This window comes from Mustela nigripes, chromosome 2 (assembly GCF_022355385.1).
Source record: "Mustela nigripes isolate SB6536 chromosome 2, MUSNIG.SB6536, whole genome shotgun sequence".
Lineage (NCBI taxonomy): Eukaryota > Metazoa > Chordata > Mammalia > Carnivora > Mustelidae > Mustela > Mustela nigripes.
The window spans coordinates 49,421,898-49,435,434 of NC_081558.1; the positions used below are offsets into that span (position 1 = coordinate 49,421,898).

General features: G+C 41.1%; 1 protein-coding gene across 2 annotated transcripts in view; it reads left to right on the plus strand.

Moving 5' to 3' along the window:
- The window catches only part of GRM7 (glutamate metabotropic receptor 7), a 913,283-nt gene that overhangs the window by 690,840 nt on the left and 208,906 nt on the right, over window positions 1–13,537 (plus strand). The gene's annotated exons all lie outside the window — the stretch shown is intronic.

Here is a 13,537-nt window from a genome sequence, read left to right on the forward strand (position 1 = left end):
AAAGACTGAACACTAACATCATCTGAAGCCTTATTCACGGACTTAGCTGGTGGTTGATGCAGACTGTTGGGACCACAGTTCTACTCCATGTGAGCCTATCCATATTCCCTACCTGTGGGCTAGGCTGTGCTTCCTCAAAGTGTGGCTGCTGCCTGCTAAGGGGCAAGCATCCTAAGAGTAAGATTGAGAGAGACAGGTAGAAACTATGGTTCAAGGACCCAACCTTCAGGAAAAAGCATAGCATCATCTTCACCTTACTCTATTGACTGTGGCAATCCTAATACCCACCCAGATAAAAGAAGAGAAAACTTAGATCTTACCTTTTGAAGGAGAAAACATCTTTTATATCATAAGAGGAGCATGTGACGTGGGCCATATTTGGAACACGTCATATCCCACAAAAGCTTGGTAATCTGATTAGCCACGGTTGCTAGAACCCTGAAGGAAAGGTAACACAAGAAGGAGGCAGACAAGTGCCTGCTGAATTAATAGGTTTAAGAGCTACTTTAGTGGTTAGCCAGGCATGTGTCTGCTTTAGGGACATAAAGTCCATCTTACTTTATTCTGGTCTTCCTTGCATCACTTAGTTCTAAGTTCTGTTTTCTTTTTATCCCACATTCAAATGACTCTCTGGATGTAATAAAATACCACCATGGGACTCTTAACATTTGCCCATTAAGATACAATGCATCTAAAAACCAGAATCAACTGAGACTGACCCCAATGCAAATTCACGTTCTACGGATTGTTTCCTTTTTTATTTCCCAGAGGGTGTGAGGGTGTAGAAAACATGTTTCCTGGGGCCCAATTCATAGCTTGCCCTTGTCTGAGGCTTATAATGCTGTTACATAGACAATTGAGCTGTAATTGTAGCGTTCAGATTCTCATTTAAAATAGATTGCATTCCCTAGGGGAGATCATCCCAATGGCCTACTTTTCAGAGTGGGACATCAGAAATGTTCCTGTCAGCGCATAATATTGCACTTCATTGTGAAGACAACTTGAAATTCTACTTCATTGGTGCTCATCCCTCTAATAAATATAAAACTTGGGAGATTTCCGTTCCTAACATACCCCAGATTCTGTTTTCCTCTCACCCCATGCCCTTCTAAATCCTGACTGGGTTCTGATCCAAGTTTCATTTTTCCTGAAGAACGCAGAAGGAGGTGAGAGAGTTAAATTGATAGTAGGATGATTATCTAGCTGTAATGAATAGAAAGAAGTATCAGGACAAAATTCAGGTGTGCAAAGAATTGTTTTTGAATGAGTAAATTTATATACTCCTAGTTTGTGCCTCATTCCACTGGGTGAAAGAACCTAGTGTCAAGCAGGCCAAAGTCTCTCTGCTTCCCATTTTTCCCTAGAATCCAGTGGTATATGGACACTGACCTCAAAGCAATGATGGTGGTTGGGCATGGCCTCAATCTTTGATCATCATCCTTCCATCAGGGATCCTCTTTAGATACTGCTATGCCCCTTAGAGATAAAAGAAACACTGAGTTGCCCTCTTGAGCTACTTGGGATACCTAGCAACTCAGTGGGGACGAAGTTATCATCACTTACCTGTATAAAAATCGTTGAAGGCTCCCTGATTCTCAGTGAATCAGTGGAGCTGGATAAAACACCCGAGTCCCACCCACCTCCAAAGGTCATGTGGACATTTATGTTCTCTGATTCTTTCTTCACACTGGAGTGTGGAACCCAGCGTCTCAACCTTGGGCTTTATTCAGGGAAGCAGTTTATATAGGGTTAGGCCTGCCTTTCCCTTCTAGCCCAACTTGGTGGTCCACAAGCCTATTCAGGTTTGACTTCTAGTATAGCTTCTGGAATCTTCATCTGGCCCAGTGATAAGGGAAGAGGGTGGGGTAGACTGGTTTTTGCCAATTAAATCCATTGTAATATGACTTGACCTTAGCTTTTGAAAGCCAAAAGTTGACTATCTTATCATACTGTGCCATCCCTTCCTTGTGTACAAATTCAATCAACTTAAAAAACAAAACCAAAAAACCTAAGGTTTAGAAACATACAAATAGGCCAGAAACAGTAGTTAGTTTCCTGTGCTACTTAATCCACTTAACCTGCCCTCCCAGGATCCTGAAGTGTCCTTGACCTCATGTTCCCATTTATACCATCTTATCTGCTGCTCTGTCTCCATCTGGAGACCCAAACTGCTGAACCTCAGCGCTATAAAACCTGTCCTCCTCCCCATTTCCTGAAGATCAGTTTCCTGCCTCCTCCACCAACAACCATGTACACATGCACGCATGGATACTTGGCAGTCAGAAAATTCCTGTTCAAACATTCTTTGGGCTCTGGCCACATCTGATATTTCCAAAAATGCTTTGCTTTTCAATTTACATTCTTTGGATTTATAGGCCAAGACTCAGAGAGTGTAAGTCACATGTCAAGGTTAGAAGCCTGAAAATGGCAGAATGGTCTCCATAGCTTATTCCTATGAACTGTATCCCCCTAAAATTCATATGTTAAAGCCCCCAGTGTCAATGTATTTGAAGATGGAACCTTTAAGACATAGTTAGTCAGATTAAGTCCTGACCTTGTGGCCCTGGGAGGGTTAGTGCTGTAGGAAGAGAGAGACCTGCATTGTCTTCCTGCCATGTGAGGACACAGCACAAGGGCAGTTGTCTGCAAGCCAGGAAGAAGACCCTCACCAGGAAGTGAATGGGCCAGAACCTTGATCTTATATTTCTCAGTCTCTGTAAGTGTGAGAAAATAAGTTTCTGTTGTTTAAGCCACAGTCTATGACACTTTGTTATGGCAGATGGAGCTGACTAATACCCAAGTTCTTCTCTGCTGAATGCTCTAGAATCTTAATTCAAATGCAGTGAGAATTCTCTATAGTAAAGAAGAGATTCTGTGTGGGAAGGGAGTCTTACCCTTTTGCATTAGTATAGGGTATACCTTTATAGTAAATGTTAAAAGCTGGTAATGCCTATGCTGTATATTCTCTAGGGTAAGGATTAAATATAGAATTGTTAATGATAGTTATTACAAGTAAAATTTATTTTACAAAACAGGAAAAATATTTCTGTGCTCTCGTGTTTTTTTTTTCTACTTAACAGATTTTCTTCCCATATTTTCCCATGAGAGAGCTATTTGTCACCATTTATTTTTCACCATTAATTTCCTGTAGGGTCTTTAAGTAAAGAGGTCAGAGAAGAGGAAGGAGTAGTTGACATAGAGAAGGAGTTTTTTCCCAATGTGAAATTGCCCCACTCTCCTTCCCCTCTATCCTCATTAAACCTTGAACCCACCTAAGCAAGTTTCCTGTACCTAAGCAAGTAACCTGTAACAAATGGAGCCTAAGAAAGCCTGAAGTGTTTTGCTGCTCATGGGCACTCCATTTTGCTTGACTGGACTTTAAAAGAACAATGTGGTCAGCAAAACATCTCTGAGCTGGTAGCAGGGTCCACTCCTGCTGTATTCTGCCATGTGCATGAGAGGCCGAAGCCAATTCCTCTTAAATAATAAATGTGCCATTTGACAATATGCATCATTGAACTTCAAGGGAAATAAGCAAACCTGGGAAGACGACAAGGGAGGAGCTTTCCTGACTGTGGCACCATCAGAAGAAAAAGGTTGGGGAAAGGGAAGAATGTTTTAGGATCCTGAAAGGGACTGGATTAGAAAGGTATGTCCTCTGATGCTGGCCTTTGTGGCTGTCACAGTCATAGTCACTGTCACATTAGCAGGTGGCTGGATTGAGAAGATACTGGAGAATAAAGACAGTCATAGAAATGCAATGATGGGGAGAGGGAGGATTCCAGAAGCATATCCTGACTTTGAGAACAAAAAAAAGGATAATTAGGGGTGATATCTCAGCATAGTGTTCTGGGTTCTGCTGCCGATGGTTTTCCAAAGCAGTAAACTCTAGGTGTCTCTGGAAAAGCCCCTCTTCTTCCATCTTGTTCCCATGGAGGTCACTGGCAGTACCAGTGGGTTGGAATGAGTTCAGTTTGGACCCAAAGCGAATTCAGATGATGCTTTGAAGCACTGTTCACTGTTTCTCAGAAGTAATCTGAGCCATGTATTATTAAATCTTTTGGTATTATTCAAAAAATGCAGTTTTTCAATCCCAGTTAATGTGGACTGAATCAGAATTTTTAGGAATAGAGTCTGGGAAACTAAATTTTTAGGAAAAGTCTGGGAAAATTGCTATGTACTCAAGTTGGAAAGCCTTTTATCCTGGGCGTTCCAGTGTCTAATACGGTCTCTGACTCCTAATAGTCACAAAATAATTACTGCTGTGAAGGAACAGATCCCATTTTGTAGCATAGTTCCTGACTCAGGATAATATTAAATAATCTTTGATAATATTAAATATTTGATAATATTAAATAATCTTAAATGAATGTTTATGATAGAGTCTGGTTTATAAGAGGTGCTTCTGAATGAAAGATTCTATCCACTCAAGTAGCTAGCCATCTATCTACACATTCATTCAGCTTTTAGGATTTGGGAGGGCAGCAAACCGCTGGAAGGGGAGTCAGTAATATGAATCACAGCTGAAGGACAAAGATCTGAGTTATAAGGGGTATAGGACAAAGGCAGCAGCAGAGAAATGAGGAAGAAACTAGACTTCCTTCTGGCCCTCCATGTGCCCTGCATGAATAGCCAGAGCGGTCACTGAACCAGTAGTGGGGGAGGGGGTGGTGCTGGAGCTGTTGAGGGTGGGGTTGGGTTGAGGGACATTGAAGTGCACACATGAGTTGGGTATGGTCATCCGGAATAGTCATGGTAGGGCTAGTAGATGGGGGTGGGGGGTGGTTACGAATGAGCAGCAAGAGAAGGTTCTATAATTAAACCTGCTATCTTCTGTCAAAGCTTATCTGACCACACACCCCACCATTCCAGCTTTCCAAGGGTCTCTCCAAAAGCTTTTGGGAATGTGCTTATAGCATAGTTTAAAATTTAAGGGATACGGGAGAGAAAGCAAAACAATGACAGGAAATATCAGAAACAAAACCTGTAATGTTGTTGGGTACTTCTGTACTTCATGCTGCTCTGGAGGTGGAATAATATCCAAGACCTCTTCTGACCCCCAGGGTAGAGTTTATAAATAGGCTTTACCTTGGAAGTACATAGCTGAAAAGCAAGTATAAGTTTTCCCAGCAAGTTTTCCCCCATTTTAATTGTAACCCATGCTTATTCTGGGAAATAGAGGAAAAAAAAAAAGAAGAAGAAGAAGAAGGAGAAGGAGAAGGAGAAGAAGAAGGAGAAGAAGAAGCAGCTTTTAAAATAATGCATGAGTCTACCTCATTGTACATTTTGGCATTTTTCCCCTTGTCTGCTTACTGTATACATCCCATATGGCTATTGCCATTCTGTATGTGTGGTTTCCCATTCCACCATTTTGTTTTCTTTAACTTTGTGTTGGAGAAATCTGTTATTGCATGGTTTTGATAAACAGTATAGCAGAGGTTTAGAGCATGAACTTTGGGAATCAGAAGAATCTTGGTTGGCGTATTGACTGCCACTACTGCCTGTTCAATCTTGGGTTTGTTTTGTATACTATCTAGCCTCAGTTTCCCCTTCTGTGAAATAAGACTAAGCAGTTTCTACCACTAAGTGGTTGTGAGGCTTGAACAAAATACATAAAACCTGTCACATAGTATGTGCCATATGGTAAAGTGCTTGAGAATACTTTTTTTGTTTTTTTTTAAAGATTTTATTTATTTATTTGACAGAGAGAGAGAGGTCATAAGCAGGCAGAGAGGCAGGCAGAGAGATTGGGGGAAGCAGGCTCCCTGCCAAGCAGAGAGCCCAATGCAGGGCTTGGTCCCAGGACCCTGAGATCATAACCTGAGCCGAAGACAGAGGCTTAACCCACTGAGCCACCCAGGTGCCCCCAGACTCTGGATTCTGACCCTTCTGCCCTGTGCTGTCCTTTGATGTCAAATTCTGGTGTGACAAGAAGAATTACGGTCATTCTTAAAACCCTAACCTAGGGGATATATAGATGATTTTTTACAGTTAGGACCAGTAGAAGTTAGGTTCATGAGGGCAACCATGCGGCCTCACAAAAGTTCTCAAAATCTAGAGGGAGCCACAATCCTGAAGGAAGAACAAACTTTCCTGATATTTATCGAGTGTCTGTTTAGTGATTGACTGCCATCTTCCACGCTGCCTGTTCGAAATCGATAGGAGACTTAATGAAGTGAAAATGAAATCAATATTTAATTCCCACAGGTAAGAGATACTTCCATGGCCTACGTTCACCTGCCAACTTCCCCCAGTTCCAAAGGGTAATAAGAGTTGGGCCATCTCAGCCTCACAACTAAGACATAATTTCTTCCCTAGTGATTTTCTGCATTCCTACTATGTGTCAGGTGCTATGAGTAGTACATTTTCTTACATTCACGCAATAATCCCTCTTACATCCACGCAATAATCCCAACTAGTGACTTATTAACTAAGTATTAAATATGGGGCATAGAAAGTGCTAAATACTTTAAATATATTAGTTAAGCCTCACCACCACACTTTGAGATATGTTACTGTCTGATTCTACAGATGAGCGAACAAAGGCACAGAGATGTGAAGCAACTTGCCCTGTTAGAATATGGCAGAGGTAGGATTTGAACCCATAGCTGCTAATTCCACGTCTTGGGTGTTTTACCACTGTTTGTTATCATCTCCCATTTCACAGATGTGTAAACTGAAATTCAAAAATAGCATTGGCAGGCCACACATAGCTAATACATGGATACTTGTGCTTTGTTTCACCTTTAAAAGTTTCTTCGAAGCAAGAGTTAAATTTCAGTTGTCCTATTTGTCCTGTTAATAAAGGAGCTACAGTGAATAAGGTACTGTAGTCAGTCTTCTAGGGAATATAAACTTAAAAACACGGTCCAGGTCCTTACAGAATGTATGGCCTAGTTGACAGCAATATGACAAGTGAAAATAAACACAGCATGTGGGAATCCAGACATGGCTCAGGTGGTGAAACCACTGAGCTACCTTTGGCTTTTAGGAACAGAAATCCAAGACTCAGATTGATGTAAACCATTGGAAATATATTTCCTTACATAACATGAAGACCGCAGACAGGGTGCTTTGGGGGCTGGGTCATCCAGCATCTCAACAGTATAAGGATGTAGGTTATTCTTTCCTTCTTTCCACTCTGTCTTGTCAGTTATTCTGAAGCTAACCTCCTTCTCTGTTACAGGGTAGTTGTGAGAGTATCAGGTATTTTACTCAAAAATGACCACAAACTAAAGGATATACCATATCTTCCTATGTGCCTTTTTTTAAGAGGGAGAAATCTTGGGACACCTGGCTGGCTCAGTCTGTTAAGCATCTATCTTTAGCTCAGGTCATGATCTCAGGGTCCTGGGATCAAGTCCCACATCAAGTTCCTTGCTCAGTGGGGAACCAGCTTCTCCCTCTGCCTGCCACTGCCCCTGCCTGTGCACTTGCTCTCTCTCTCTGACACATAAATAAATAAAATATTTAAAAAAGAGAATGAGGAACCTTTCCCACATGTTCCTCCACAGACTCCTGAGCATCTTTGGCCAGAACTGCATAATCTCTATCCCCTAAATTATTGATGTCTCAGGAAATGGAACAACTATGACTGATTTAGAGGACCCATGGGACAAAGCTGAAGCAGCTAGAGGAAGATATAGATAGATATAGATATAGATATAGATATAGATATAGATATAGATATAGATAGATATATGCTAATGAATCTGAGATAATCACAAAGTAGTTCTTAGGAGCCAGCCAGGATGACTACTGTTGGCTATGGGAATGCCTTGGAAGCCACAGAATGCCCAAGGAAAGCTCAGGGACATGAGAACAAGAAGCACTTCTACAACTCTACCTCTTTGGGGTCTTATCTGGACTTTAGGACCACACCTGGACTCACCTGGAACAGTTCAAATCACAGCCTGCTATCTCCTCCCTGTGTGCTTTCAGGAAAATTACTTAACCTCCATGTACTCTGCTTCTTCAGTGGCACAGTAGGAGTCTTTGTCAGGAGTGAAAGACGAGGTCTTTGCTTCCCATGCCCAAGGAGACTAACAATAAATATTCCTCTAAGCATCAAGTAGAACAGAAGACATCCATTCAGAATTTTTTCCCAGTAAAGATATTATGTAATATAGATGTAAGATTATCCACACTGCTGACCATTAAGGAGAGTTTAAATCCAGCCCTGTTTCACTCACCAAGCTGTGCATCTTGGTAGATGCTTGTACCAGCTCAGGGAATACATCATCCCACAGAGACATCATCACTTGCCACACTTGCAAAAGTCTAGGGGTTGGCATCTGCACAGGGAGGGTAATACCTTTTAAAAATTGGCACCAGGTACCATGTGGCTTAGCAGCAGTCCAGCTCCTCAAGATGCTCACAGTGAGAAACTGGAGCCTCTCTGCTGGGCCTTCATGCAAGACAATGTGCAGGAAAGTAGGCACATTGTTTTAATCCTTCATTGCAGTCCAGAACCGTACCAAAAATGTGTGATAGCTATGAGCATGGACTAGGGAAACATCATGCCTGAGCTTTGCCCCCAAGTTGGCTTATTTGTTATTGTCTAAGTTTGTCCTTCTGAGCCAAGAGTTTGAGGGCAGGTAGCTTTTTGGTAGATGACCCCAGGAAGCATGGTGATGTGGTAGGGAACAGAGGAAAGCTGATACTAGTTATCACTCTTGGCAGCTGGGCCTTCATTCCACCAGGAACCATCTAAGAACATTATAGGACACAACTTAGAATGGTCTCACCAAGGAAAAGAAACTCAGGTATTTATGATTCCTATTTCCTAAAGATGATGATTGAGCCTGGGGATATGTGGTAGTTAACTAGATAACCTCCTAGTTACCATCCCTGCCTCCTGGTATTTGTGCCCTTGTGTGACCCCTTCTCACATTGTATCAGCATCAGTCTACAGGACCAGTAAAATATGACAGAGCAATGGGTTGCTACTTCTGCAGCTAGATTATTAAAGACATTGTGACTTTTGCCTTGTTTTCTCTCTTGCATTACTTACTTGGGGAAAGCCAGCTGTCACTCAGGAAGCCAAGTGCAGATGCTCACATGGGTCCTGTTGGCTCCCTGCCCAGAACCATGTGAGTCAGTGACCTAGGAAGTGGATCCTCCAGCCTGAGTCAAACCTCCTGATGACTGTAGCCCTGGCCAACACCTTGATAGAGTCTCAAGAAAGAATCTGAGGCCATCTCAATAAGCTTTTCACAAGTCCCTGATTCTCAGAAACTGTGAGATAATAAAGAATACCCAAGTGCAGTGTAATTTGTTCTGCAGCAGTAATAACTCATACATGGTATTAACTTCCTAACACTTCTGAGTTTTTTCTTTCATGAGCCAGGTGAGCTCCTGTGGCCAGAAAAAAATCATGAGGAAGAGAAGCACAGGTGGCTGAGAAAGGAAGTTTATAGCATATACTGCATCTGTCCATGGAAGCTACAGGTGACCTCTGGAAGATGTGTTAGGACAGGTCACAGCCATGCTAGCTATACAAATGAGTAAATGGGTTTAAGAGAGAATAGGATGTGAGAAATGAGAGGTGGAAGGATGGAAGAGTACTCCTACACTGTCTTATAAACCAATTACCTGGGTTGAAGGATAAGCTTTTAATTTTTTTATCTAGCACATAATGTTATTTGTATAAAATACAATAAAAATAAATCACTCCAAAAATGAAATAAAGAACCCAAAACATGCAACAATAAAAAATTTTTTAAAATATCATAAAGCTAGGGTTCTTGACAGTCAGCTCAGGCAAACCCTAAAGGACTACAATGAATCTCTGGTTCTTATAAGAAGCTGTTTTTAGAATTGTCCAACTCTGTGGCTTGAGGCATACAGCAGGGTCAACCACAGCAGATGCATGAGACTTGGAAGAATACCTCTCAAAAAAATAAAGAAGTACATGGAAAGGCAAATGGGTTGATTCAATTTAAACCCTAGTCTCAACGGAAGAGGCCACAGGCACTTGTCTTTCATGTTGCATTGCCCAAAACAGCTTCAGATTTGAGGTCAGTTGCCGGAAATGCATTGAAGGCCTGATCATGCAAGCCCTGTACTAGCAGAGGTTTTGCTCAATGATGAAATGTGTAAGCTTCCTCTCCTTTGGAACTCAGGCAGGTGGGCAGAGTGTCCCAGGAAGGGGTCATTTCCCTGTATATGCTTCAACTAACAGTGCAGATGTCCATGGTCAGAGGTGAAAGTCGATTGCTTTTGACAGATTCTTAGAGGGCCCGCCAAAATGTGAGAACTACTGATCAAGGCTGATATGGTCTGCAGTTTATATGAACGGGACAGAAAATAGAGGTTCAGCTGAGTTTTTTCGTTTTCATTTTTTGTTTTGGGTTTTTTTTTTTTTTCCCAAACTGGTTTTGGCAAGATGAAAATAGTATTTGAAAGGAGTATGTTTGGGAGCTGTATCCACAGTTTAACTAGGTTTAAGCTTATCCTCTTGGTTCTGCTGACTTCATGACAACAACAGGAGTTTCTGCCCTTGTCATTAATGCATTTTGACACCTGGGCTTTCTCTGTGGCCCTCTCTCGCTCTTACTGCCCCTGGGCAGGAGCACCCCCCCTGCCAGACTGGAGAAAGTATATCAGTAAATGTACATTCTTTCCACAAGACTGGAAAGTACCAAGGTTTAATTTAATAAGCTCTGTTGGTTGATGATAGTGTATAAGCATGTTGGCAGTTTTTATAGTATTGGCAAAGTCATATTCAAATCAGTAAATATTACTGAGGACCAGCTAGATGTCAGATTCAGGGCTTATAAAGCAATATAATGCTCTACAGCAACCAAAAAAAAAGAATTTAACGTGATGAAAAGAACATACAATTAAATACAACTTAATAGTATTTTGAAGATTCAGAAGGAATGTCAGCTGTTCTAGAAGGATTATTTACCATGAATCTTGTTTTTCTTGTTCTTTTTGTTTATTTGTTCCTTTTCTAACAAAATCAAGTGAATAGATGCTAGGTAAACCTGAGTTACTAAGCAGGTTATCAGAAAAGGGACTTAGCAAATAGGATATGATTTTATGCTTGACTGCAGCTAGTAAGAGAAAAACTGAATTTGTGCCCCACTGTGGCTTTGTATTTCAGAGAGGAACTCACAGCAGCCTCCACCCCCAAACTAACTGTCCATTTGCCAAATGATGCAAAATTTGGTTCCTCTTCATGGACCTCTAAAATTAACTTTCAGATGGTTGATTCTTACAGATGAGAACTGGGATTCTAAATACTCAAAGGCCATAGAATGTCTGTTGAGGTGATTTATTGTGTCTAGATCAGTGGGGAACTGGGGCACAATAGCTGGGGAGACCACACCACTCTGCCCCAAGCCTTCACCCTAACATTTACTCTATGGCCTCTGGCAGGGTTTTATGCAAGTTCGTGACCCAACCATCAGCATGTGCCACACCATGAAAAAGCAAATTTGCCTTTTGCCTTCGAATCAGGAAGTTCTCCTAAATATCTTGATGAAGTTTTTCTTGCTTTCTTTATAGCCAGTCCCTCATCAGTCACTGAAAGCCTGGTAAAGGCAAACCAGTGGAATGCAAGAGAGATTAAATGCTTCCAACTCCAGAGTTCTTTCAGCTTTAAGAGTTCATTAGAATTGTAAATGGAATTGGCACTGAGTCAAATTTCAAAGATGGCTTGTCTTACTTAGTCCTTAAAATATCCTGTGTGTCTCTGTGGCACACTAAAGAAGTGCTGTCTCTAGCTCTTTATTTTCCTTGATTGCATCAGTGTTATAAGAACATGTAGCAATTTTAGTAGCATTCTCATACCTATCATATTTGTTTCCCTTAATAACTTTGCAAATGGGTTTTTCTTATTATATGCCTATTTTTTTTAAAGATTTTATTTATTTATCAGAGAGAGAGAGGGGAGAGAGTGAGCACAGGCAGACAGAATGGCAGGTAGAGGCAGAGGGAGAAGCAGGCTCCCTGCCAAGCAAGGAGCCCGATGTGGGACTCGATCCCAGGACGCTGGGATCATGACCTGAGCCAAAGGCAGCTGCCCAACCAACTGAGCCACCCAGGTGTCCCTATATGCCTATTTTTAAAGTGAGGAACTATCTGTAACCAAAAGGCAAATGATATAGGTATTAGTACTGATAATGGAAAAAATGGAACCCTCTTTATTGCTGTTGGGGATGTGAACCAGAGTGGCTGCTTTGGAAAACAGTTTGGCATTTCTCAAAAGGTCAAATATGGAGTTACGTGATGACCTAGCACCTTGGTTTCTAGGTGTGTACTGAGGAGAATTAAAAATGTACATCCACACAAAAACTTGTACATGAATGTTCATAGTAGCAGTGTTCATAATGATGAAACAACCCAATCCTTAGCTGATGAGTGAGTGAACATAGTGTGGTATATCCATCCAATGGGATATTATTTCACAAAAAGATGAGTCCTGATTTATGTTACAATAGTTGTGGAACTTGAAAACATTATGCTAAGTGAAAGACACCACACACAGACACACACACACACACACACACACACATACTCTCTCTCTCTCTTTCTGTATGATCCCATTCATGTGAAATGTCCAGGATTAGCAAATCCATAGAGACAGAAGGTTAAAGAATAATGACCAGAAATGGAGAAAAGCAGGTTGAGGCATGACTGCTAATGGGTCTGGGGCTTACTTCGGGATTGAAATTTTAGAACTGGTCAGTGGTGACACTATATACAAGTTGATGAATATATTTAATGTATTAAAATACATTAAAAACTGCTGAATCTTAAACTTCAAAATGGAGGGTTTTCTGACATGCAGATGATATCTCCATTACAAAAACTATGTGAGAAAAAAATTAGGGCATAAGATCACTGAAAAGTGATTTAATTTACCCAGCAAGGGAAGGCCATTGGCAGAAGAATGGATTATTCAGAGTAGAATATTACACAGCACTGAATGAAACAACCGTAACTAAAGGTGAGGACATGGATGGACCTTAAGAACATATTCAGGTGGAAAAAAATGAAGTTGAAGAAAAATACAAAGATTGTTCCTTGTGTTTATAAAGCTTGAAAACATACATTCACTGTGTTAAATAACAAGAATTTCAGCTGAATAAATTTGAAGATGAAATTGACTTTATTTAGTGATTCATGAATCAGCCAGCATCCTATCTAGAAAACCGAAAGGATTTCTGGTGAACTACAATCAGGGAAAGGTTTTTAAAGGCAGAGAGAGAAGAGGAAAAGGAAATTATTAGCAAATGATGTGTTCTTTTAGGGAAGGAGGCCCTTCTAAGAGGGACAGAGGGGGTCTATCAAAAAATTTACTTCTTCTGTCCAGGAAATCCCACGTTGTCTGGTTAAAGGTTATGTTCCTGGGGAAGGTGGGGACTGCAGTTCTGTTAGGTGTTAAGTCTTGATTTGCCGACATAAAGTCTACATGTAAGTGACTCCATTTGGGGTTTGTGGTTCTCTTTTTAATGGCTGATAACATGTGTAAGAGAAAATATACAGGTAGGTGGGTAGGTAGGCAGATAGATACAGCTTTTTGTAT